At 43.6% G+C, this 10,067-nt stretch overlaps 1 long non-coding RNA gene across 1 annotated transcript; it reads left to right on the forward strand.

Annotated features, from left to right (window-relative positions):
• Nucleotides 1-872: 872 nt before the first annotated feature.
• LOC128098321 (uncharacterized) lies at nt 873-7,366 on the forward strand. Its single transcript, XR_008214208.1, has 3 exons — nt 873-1,048; nt 2,495-2,617; nt 6,089-7,366. It is a non-coding gene; the product is annotated as an uncharacterized LOC128098321 (long non-coding RNA).
• The last annotated feature ends 2,701 nt before the right edge of the window (nt 7,367-10,067 follow it).

Raw genomic sequence — 10,067 nt, forward strand, 5'->3', positions numbered from 1 at the left:
TTCTCAAAAAAAAATTAAATTTAATTAAGAATACATTAAGAATTCATAATAGCAGCCAGTACATTCTTGGTGGACTAGAGGTTAAAAGCAAGGGAAAAGAACATTGTTCTAACTAAGTATATAAAATATCTTGAAATATACCAGTAAACATAGATATGGCTATGTGAAGGAATAGTTCTACACCTAATGTCCATGCCTACAACATCTGGAAAAGCACAAAATAGTTTCTCTTCTAAACAGCTCTCCTTGACCCTCCCCCTCCTATTCAAAGAACCATCTTCATCCCCCAAGGCTTGAACTTTGCTTTTCTCGGTTTCTCTAATTTTGAGAATTCTTTGTAAGTAAGGTGTTAATGACTTCACACTTCCCCAAACAATTTACATGTTAAATGACAACTGAAGAGGGAAACAGGTGTTTTGCCCCAAGTAATTAATCTCTACTACGGGTGGAGAGACCCAGAGCACCGGAGTAGGGGAGAGAGCTAAGACAGGGGCCTTTCTGAGGCCTACCAAACAGGCTCAAGGAGTCGACTACCTACCTACTCCACCTCTACCTCCACTTAGAGGGCACTCTTAAGGAAGTCTCATGGGTGTAGTTTCCCGAGCATGTTGCTGACACATCCTGACACATTACAGGAAACAATGCATGGGTAATGGTTATGTGAGACATAGTGAAGGGCTGAGCTGGGCACATTGTACAGAAGAGCTAGTGGCTGCCATCCTACATCAGCTCATGGAGCCAGATGTCACAGAGATACTGTCACGAACTGCACACATATCTAAATAATTTTAATATGTTTTTTATTTCATTGTATGTATATGTTTTGTCTGCATGCATACCATGTGTGTGGAGTGTCTGTGTAGACCAGAAGAGGGCATCAGATATCCTGGAACTGTAGTTATGGGCCTCCGTGTAGGTGCTGGGAATTGAACCCGGGTCCTCTGGAAATGCAGCCAGGACTCTTAACTGCTGAGCCATCTCTCCAGCCACATGTCCAAATAATTTTTCTGGAGCAAGAAACTTACAACCACCCATGATACAAACAAAGGTAAATATCTTTTATTTCTTTTCAAGTCCAAATACAGGTTATCCTTTGTATTTATGTATTTAACGTTTAGAGAAATGGAAGCCATTTGAAGTCATCTGTGCGTGGCCATGCATAGGAATGCATACCTGTAATCTCTGCGTTCATGGGGCTGAGGTGGGAGGATTCTGAGTTTGAAGCCAACTTGGGCTACATAGTACAACCCTAGAGCAAAAATTAATAAAATAAAAATAGTATATGTTTCACTGCCAAATACTGTAATATGCTGCCATAATACAATAAGTAGGATTCAAATTTTTCAACTGTTTAAAAATATGGTTTGAATTGCTATAAGGGTAATAAAGAGACCATGAGACAATGGCAATGGGCTTTTTTTTTTTTTTTCCTGCTTGCCCATTTAAATCTGATCCCAATCCTGGTTTGGTTGCAGTTGCTCACTGTAGCTTGACTATCGATGGTGACAATTGTGGGTCCAATTGGCTAAGAACTCCAGGACAGAGGGAAGTTCCCAAGCATTCCTTCATTGGCTGTCTTTCATTCTATTGATCTAGCCCAAAGTCTAGACTGAAAACAGCCTCTCAGCCTTCCCCTGCCTGATAAGTACCTGCCCACAGAAACTTCATTTTCACAAACATTCAGTGGCCAAATAGCATCTACATAACACAGTATATCCACATTGTCACTACAGTTTTGTTTTCATGTTTTTCGTGTATGTGTGGTGTATGGGTGTGTACTTGTTTGTGTGTGTGTGTGTGCATGTGTGTGTGTAGAAGCCAGAGGCCAGCATTGGCTGTCTTCCTCTGTCCCTCTCCATCATATCTGTTTGAGGCAGAGGCTCTCACTGAATCTAAAGCTTACTGACTTAGTTAGAGGGGTGGCCAGCAGCTCTGGGCATCTTCCTGTCTCAGCCTCCCTGGTACTGGGATTCTAGGCACGTGCTGCTGTGCCTAGCATGGGAGCTGGAAATGAAAACTCATATGCTTATGCTTACACAGCAAATGCTTCTCTAATTTTTATTGTGGAATATATTAAACACAAAAGCACATGCAAATGAGAACTTTAAATAAATGGAGAGTTGGGAAAAACAAACAGAACTCCAGTATGAAAGACCACAAAATGAAGGGAAAAGATAAACCATTCTCCACAAGCTAATTCACAGATTCGAATTATTCTAACTCAAAATCTCACAGGGCATTTTTTTTGGAATGCAAACAAACGGGGAAGTTCTAGAATTGATCCAGCAGGATGCTATAGCCAAAACAATGTTGGGAAAAGTTGGAAAATTACAGGAACACATGCCTAACCTAAAAAGAAACTAAACAAAATAAAACTGAACAAAGAAAAAAGCTACATTAAAAAAACTTACCTCCCCCGGGTGTGCACCCAGGGACTCTGCATCTCCTAGAGACACCTGCATACACAGACTGTTCATAGCAGCTTTGTCCACAGTAACCAGGAAATGGAATCATCCCTGATGCCCAGCAACTGATGGATGGATAATGAAAATGTGGTTTATATACACAATGGAACTTGATCCAGCTATGAAGAAAAATGAAGTTATGAAATTTGCAGGTAAATGGATGAAACTAGAAAAAAATTAAACCGAGTGAGGTAGCCTAATCTTACAAAGACAAACACCACGTGTTTCCTCTTAGAGTCAGGTCTTAGCCCTAGCTCCTGAGCTGTATGTGTTTAACCTGGAGTACCAGGACGGTAGGAAGGGATTAGTAGGAGAGGATTATCTTAAAGGAGGGGTGCCGGGCAGCAGCACACAGGTAAAATATGGAAAAGGGTGAATATCGGGAGTAGAAAGGTTCAAAAATAGAGAAGGATAGGATATGAGAGAGTCAAGGGAATGAATGGGTGGGAGGTTAGTTAGGATGAATGGGGCATGAGTAAACACTGAGAAACCTGCATATCTGGTTATGCTATTAAAAAACAAACTGTGAAGGTCGAAAGTGGTTACTCTACTGTGCTAGACAGTGTCAGTCCTAGAAGTAATGAGTCACTAACCCAGAACTCAGGTGCCAGGAGTGACACTCCTCTATGTTGTTGGTCATGGGGGTGGGGGTGGGGGTGAGGATGGGGGTGGGGGGTTGGAGTTACACTTGTGGTAGCATGGATGGCAGCGTGGCTGCCATTCTGTCCTGTGCAGTCATAGGCTGTGGAGCTAGGCTGGGTTGAACAGAGAGAGGTCTCTGGTTTGGTTGCTTAGGTCACTGGTACTGGACTGACCATGTGGAGGATCACGTGTTTGCTGACTGCTCATTGGCGTGGCTTCCCGCCTCACTGTGCCCAGTCCTCTGAGACTCACCCATGGGCCTGTGTCACTGACATCTGGGGTAGAGGCAGATGTGTGGATAGAAGATGGTGGTACTCGAAAGTTGAACTGTGTGTTCTACAAATGCTCTGGCAGAACTGGGCCTGGGCCTTGGTCCATAGGTAATGTTGGGGACCTGAGAGTACACAGCTCAGTTCTTCTCAGTACTTTCTGTCTTGGGGTGAACTGTGCAGCAGGCTCCTCTCCCTAGGCTTCCGAGTGAAAGGCTTCCTTCTGTGATCCAGGAGGGACACTCAATAAAACAAAAACTCCTAAATATGGGAAAGAGATCTGTAAGAAGGAAGGGCACTGGCTGCGGTGGGAGAGACGTAAGAACAGTCAGGGAGAGTAACCAGCATGCATTATATGCAAAAAGAACATCAAAGAACAAAATTTATTAATAAAAAAGCCCAACTAAAATCTGTATCATACCAAACAAGATAAAAGAAGCAAAGAAATAAAACCTAATTTCACTGGATGCCAAAGGATTCACAGTTAAGGAGAAGAGACTATGTCTAGGATCTTGGAGTCGACAGATATGCCATTCGAGGGGACACAATGGGCAGTGATGGTAATGGGACACGGAGACTCTATAATCTATTAAAATGGAGTTCATCCAAGTACACGGCTGAAGTAAGAATGCGGCCATCTTTGTTTGCTTTCCACTGCTGTGATAAGCTGGGGAGAGGGGTTCTGTTTAGCTCACCGTTCATAGTCCATCTTGTAGGGAAGTCAAGGCAGGAACCTGGAGGCAGAACCTCAAACAGATGCCGTGGAGGAACTCTGCTTCCTGGCTTGTCCCCCATGGCTAACTCAGCCTGCCTTTTGTTGTTGTTGTTTTGTTTTTAGAGACAGTGTAGCTAGAGTTTTCCTGCCTGGCCCACAGTCAGGGCAAATCTCTCTCACCTGCCAGTCCCACAGCCACTCAGACCCGACCAAGTAAACACAGAGACTTATATTGGTTACAAACTATATGGCCGTGGCAGGCTTCTTGCTAACTGTTCTTACAGCTTAAATTAATCCATTTCTATAAATCTATACCTTGCCACATGGCTCGTGGCTTACCGGCATCTTCACGTGCTGTTTCTCATCATGGTGGCTGGCAGTGTCTCTCTGCCTCAGCCTTCCACTTCCCAGCTTTATTCTCCTCCTTGTCCCGCCTATACTTCCTGCCTAGCCACTGGCCAATCAGTGATTTATTTATTGACCAATAAGCAACACACTTGACATACAGAGAACATCCCACAGCAAGACAGGGTTTCTCTGTGTAGCCTTGGCTGTCCTGGAACTCACTCTGTAGACCAGGCTAGCCTTGAGCTCACAGAGATTCACCTGCCTCTGCCTCCAGAGTGCTGGGATTAAAGGTGGGCACCACCACCACCCCAGCAGCAAGCCTGGTTTCTTATACAACACAGGATCACCTACCCAGGGGTGACACCACCTTCCCCATACCACCCATGGGTTGGCTCACCTATATCAGCCATTGTTAATGCTGGCATCATGAGTTCCCCCAGAGACCACCAGAAGTCCAAATTCATATACAGAAGCAAAGAACCTTTACTGCAAGCTTAAGCTTGGGCTTCCTGTCCATTCTGACACAGTAGTTGGACCAGGGAGAGCATTGAGCTCAGTTATGGCAGGGTTTTTAAGTCGTAAAGGATGGGGGAGTAGGGGAATTCTGGATTCAAATGGGGGTTGAACTCCTGATTGGGCAGGAGTGAGGTAACAGAAGTTTTGTCAAACAAGGATTGGTACTGGCGTTGCTGCAAGGAAATTGGCAACCCGTATACAAGTGATATAAGCTATCCTTAATGCTCTAGAACATCTAGTACTTATTTGTCTCAATTCTGATTGGTCTCCCGCAGGGTGCAGTTTGAGGCTTTTCCTGGTTATGGTCATGGTGAGGCCTAGTCCCAGTATTGTTAGTCTGCAGCCTGTCATGGCTGCACTAATGTTAAGTGAGGTCTCTCCACCATTAATCAGGAAAATGCACCATAGACTTGCCTACAAGCAATCTGGTGTTAGCATTTTATCAATTAAGGCTCCTCTTCCCAGATAATGCTAGCTTGTGCCAAGCTGACAAAACAAAAACAAACAACAACAAAAAAGGACATTTGACTCCTCATCAACCTGACACATCACTAGGTCACTATTAAACCTTAACCACCTTGCCTTTATTGTTTAATCCCAAGATCTCATATTAACGTCAATTCCACAATGTAAAACATAAATAACTTTAGAAGTCCCATCGTCAAAAAAAAAAAGTCAAACTCTTTAAAACTTTAGTCTCTTTAAAACATCCAAAGTCTCTTTCAAAGTTTAAAAGCCTCTTTGAAATATCCAAAACTTCTCTAAAATATCCAAACGCCACTCTAAAGTCTCAGTCTCTCCAAAATTCCAAAGTCTCTTAGTTGTGGGCTCCTGCAAAATCAAAATCAAGTTATGTACTTATTACTTCACAGAGTAAGGGCCAGGACACGGTTAAAATCAGATCAACGCAAAACCAAAGGCCAGCAGGGTAAAGCTCAGTGTCCCTTCTGGGACTCAGCACCTTCCAGACTCCTCTCCAGCTCGGCCACCCACAGGACACACATGGCTTAGGCTATCCCCATGCCTGCTGCTGTCCTTGTTAATAGTTCTATAGACGTGGAATATCCAAACTGCGGGGTCTCCGCAGCCAAACACTCTACCTTCACCCATAACCTCTTTTGCTCTCTCTCCAGGAACTCTACCCCTGCTCCATGGTGTTAAGCCTTAACATCTCTCCGTGGCCTCTTCAATCCAGGGGCTTGTACTGCCACTGAGGCTGCACCTTCACCAATGGCCTCTCCTGGCTTCTCACAGGGCCACGCCTCTGCCACTCTCCATGACCCCGTCATGCCTTCAAAACCAGTACCATCTGGGAAACTCTTAGGCGTTGCCCAAGTTCAGCTGTCAGCATAAGGTAGAGCCTTGGTGTCCCCTGGATCAGAGCTTCTGTTGTGCTGACCCCGAGAAAACACTTCCCAGAAAATGTGGTCTAACGATGTCGCTCTCCCTTAAGCACAGCTGACTCTTCCGTCCCAGATGACCAGTATCAACTGTCCCAGCAAAGCAGGAGTCTTAGCTTTGTGCTTATGGCCTCTTGTTAGCCGCAGCCCATTCTTCAGCTCCAGCCCTGATGGAATCTTTGCTTCCCTCTGAACTTCATAGGCAAGGCCTCCGTCATCGGCATCGCTCTCAACGTTTTTATCTCACAGAACAGTCCACTGAGCTCTGAGCACTCAACAGCCTTTCTACCCCAAAGTTCAAATGTTACCACAAATCCTCCCAAAAACACGTGGTCAGGTCTGTCATAGCAATAACTAATGACCTGGCTCCAATTTCTGCCTTCTATTGTTGTGATAGACACAAGGACTACAAGATTAAGGGTTTATTTTAGCTTATTGTTCATAGTCCATTGTCAAGAGAAATCAGGGCAGTAACCCGAGACAGGAACCTGGAGGCAGGAACTGAAGCAGATGCCATGGGGGGCGGGGAGCTACTTACTGGCTTGTTCCTCAGAGCTTTCTCAGCCTGCTTTCTTACAGCACCCAGGCCCACTTGCCCAGGGGTGGCATCACTCATACACCCCTGTGGGCTGGGACTTCCCACATCAATCATTAATCAAGAAAATGTACCAGACTGGCCTACAGGCAATCTAATGGAAGCACTTTCTCAACTGAGGTTTCTCTTCCCAGATAACTCTAGTTTGTGTCTAGTTGGTAAGAAAAGGAAGGAAGGAAGGAAGGAAGGAAGGAAGGAAGGAAGGAAGGAAGGAAGGAAGGACGACAGAAACCAACTAGCAGAGTCTCTAGTAAAGGACCCATACCTAGAATGTTAAACTTGCTTATACAATCTAATAAGAAATGACCAGCTCAGCCGGGCAGTGGTGGCGCACGCCTTTAATCCCAGCACTCGGGAGGCAGAGCCAGGCAGATCTCTGTGAGTTCGAGGCCAGCCTGGGCTACCAAGTGAGTTCCAGGACAGGCGCAAAGCTACACAGAGAAACCCTGTCTCAAAAAACCAAAAAAAAAAAAAAAAAAAGAAATGACCAGCTCAATGGGAAAAGGCTCCCAATTACCTCCCAATGACCAGTGGACAAGAGAGGATAACCTCCCAATGACGGGTGGGCATATGAAAACTTGTTCCCTATATTAATCACTAAGTAATGAAAATTAAAGTGACAGTGTTACAGTGTAATGTAGCACAAATCTTAAAGAGTCTTATTAATCATCTACAGTGCAACAAGCTGGCAACCGGCTGCACTGAAAAGACAGAGTATCAGAAGGTAACCAACATTCCATGAAACTAGAACCTTGTTCGAATACCCCTGGGAACGCCTAGGTTGAAAAGACCCATTCTGGAGATAGTTCATCGGTGTCAGCTGAATGTAGACGTACCCTGTGGCCCAGCAAGTCCACGTCTAGATGTATGCCAGCAAAAATGTAGCCACCAACTGGTTTATATAGAAATGCTCATAAACCACAACTGAAAAATGTCCAAATGTCCAATAACAACAGAATTGAGTATTCATGTAGCATGCCAGATTTCTAAAACAGTTCTGTAAATGAATGAAAACAGAAGTGTCTGTCACTGTTAGAAGTGGGGAGAGCCATTATTCTTAAAGAAGTTGTGAACAGGGACTGGAGGGTATTTCTGAGGGTGGGAAATTGCTGACGTTCTTGTTTTTGATAATTTCAGCAGTGTTTGCTTTGCGAAAAGCCAGACACTTCCTGCGTGAATCCCTATACTTCAACCAAGATCTTGAACACTATCAGATGGTATTTATACAATTTCTAAATTGTCAATCCTCAACATTGGCAATGGTACAGACAACAAATATTTTTATATACTGTTGGCAGAACTGTAAATTTAGTCAACCTTCTTGGAAAGCTGATAGCAATATGGACCAAAAATATTCCAAAGTTTATGGTCTTTTGCCTACTAATTCCAAGTATCTGCATCTATCTCAAGGTAATAATCCACTTGATAAAATGACAAAGATGGGATACTAAACTATGTATATTCTATACAGTCCAAACCATTTAAATACATTTATGAGAGGCTGGAAGAAAGTACATGGAAAATCATGACTGCTGTGTCCCCATCCCTAATGAAGCCACGATCCCAATGTGATGGTGTTAGGGCGTGTGGACTTTGAGAGCTGACTAGGTTTACAGGGGTTGTGGTGGGTCTTTTGGTAAGGTTAGGTCCTATCAGAGACGGGAGACAGATGAGCTCTCCTCCTTGCTACAGTCAGAGGCCACCATAGCAAAGGAGCTGTTATGAGTCTGGGAGAGAGACCTCTGCAGAGTCAAGTCTTGCTGGGATTCAGACCTTGAAATTCCTGGTCTTGGGAACTGTGGGAAATAAATGTTTATTGCTTCTGCCAACATATGGCATCTTGTAATAGCCGCCAAGCATATAAGCATAATGATCTGAAGTTATAGCTGAAAGTATGAATGATTTCAGCCTATTTATTTCACTGTTTTTGAAATTCTCCACAAACCAAATTACATTTTAATTTAAGTTGGGGGGAGGGGCAAGCCGCGCCATTGTATGAGCGTGTGTGTTTCAGGGGGAGTGGCTTATGGGAGTTAGATCTCTCCTTCCACCGTGTGGAACCTGGGAGTCAAACTTGGGTTTTCAGGCTTGACAGCAAGTGTTTTTACCCTCAAAGTCATCTCAGTAGCCTTTTTTTAAGTTTTATAAATGTAATTGCTCATTAATTGTGACTAAATCCTCCTACGTAAAGGACAGAAAAAGAGAGAAATACAAAGTAAAGGTAAATATTTCCTTTTCATATATTCTGGCCCCACCCCAGTCCATTACTTTGGTTTTTCACAAATGAGCATCAATATCCACTTGCAAATCTTTTTATATATTTTACTTAGCATATAAATCATGTACACACAGGTAAGGAAATGTGCATTTACAACGTTTGGGGTGTGTGTGTGTGTGTGTGTGTGTGTGTGTTTTAATTAGTGCTTTAAAATAAAAACCCAGAGGGGAACTGGCTATTCCCATGTTATTGTCTGCCCCATGCCATGATTTAAGTGTCACAAAGCTACATAAGCAGTACTTTCCTGAAACATAAACTACTTAGTGCCTGTGGCCACATGCCAGGTCCCCACCTGCTTAATACCTGCTTAGCTTCAGACAGCTCCTGTGTTGCCATGCTGGATCCCTCTAGCAAACATATTGTAAAATGCTTTAATGACACACACCAAATAATTAGCAAGTTTGCGTGGTAATCTGTCTATGTCTAGACCAACCTTTTTGAACTCAGTATTCAGTACTACCGATAACTTTTATAATCAGGAATTTGAGAAGTAAACATGATTTTATTTGAAAGGACTCTAGGGTTGGGGATTTAGCTCAGTGGTAGAGTGCTTGCCTAGCAAGCGCAAGGCCCTGGGTTTGATCCTCAGCTCAAAAAAAAAAAAAAAAAAGGACTCTAGAAGCAATTGTCAATTGGTTTCAGGTTTCCTGGGTATGTTCCTGTTTGTTCGTTAGGTTTGAAGCAGGAAGTCTCAAGTCTGTTTAATTTTTTATCAGAGATCGCTTGCAGAAGGTGCCTTGCTGATTTGGGCCACATCGTTACACTGAGCACCACGTTAATCGACACTGCTGTTTGCATAATAGAAAAGACAAATTACTTAGAAATACCTCGAAGAAACT

This window comes from Peromyscus californicus, unplaced genomic scaffold (assembly GCF_007827085.1).
Source record: "Peromyscus californicus insignis strain IS unplaced genomic scaffold, ASM782708v3 Scaffold_6__1_contigs__length_162567912, whole genome shotgun sequence".
NCBI lineage: Eukaryota > Metazoa > Chordata > Mammalia > Rodentia > Cricetidae > Peromyscus > Peromyscus californicus.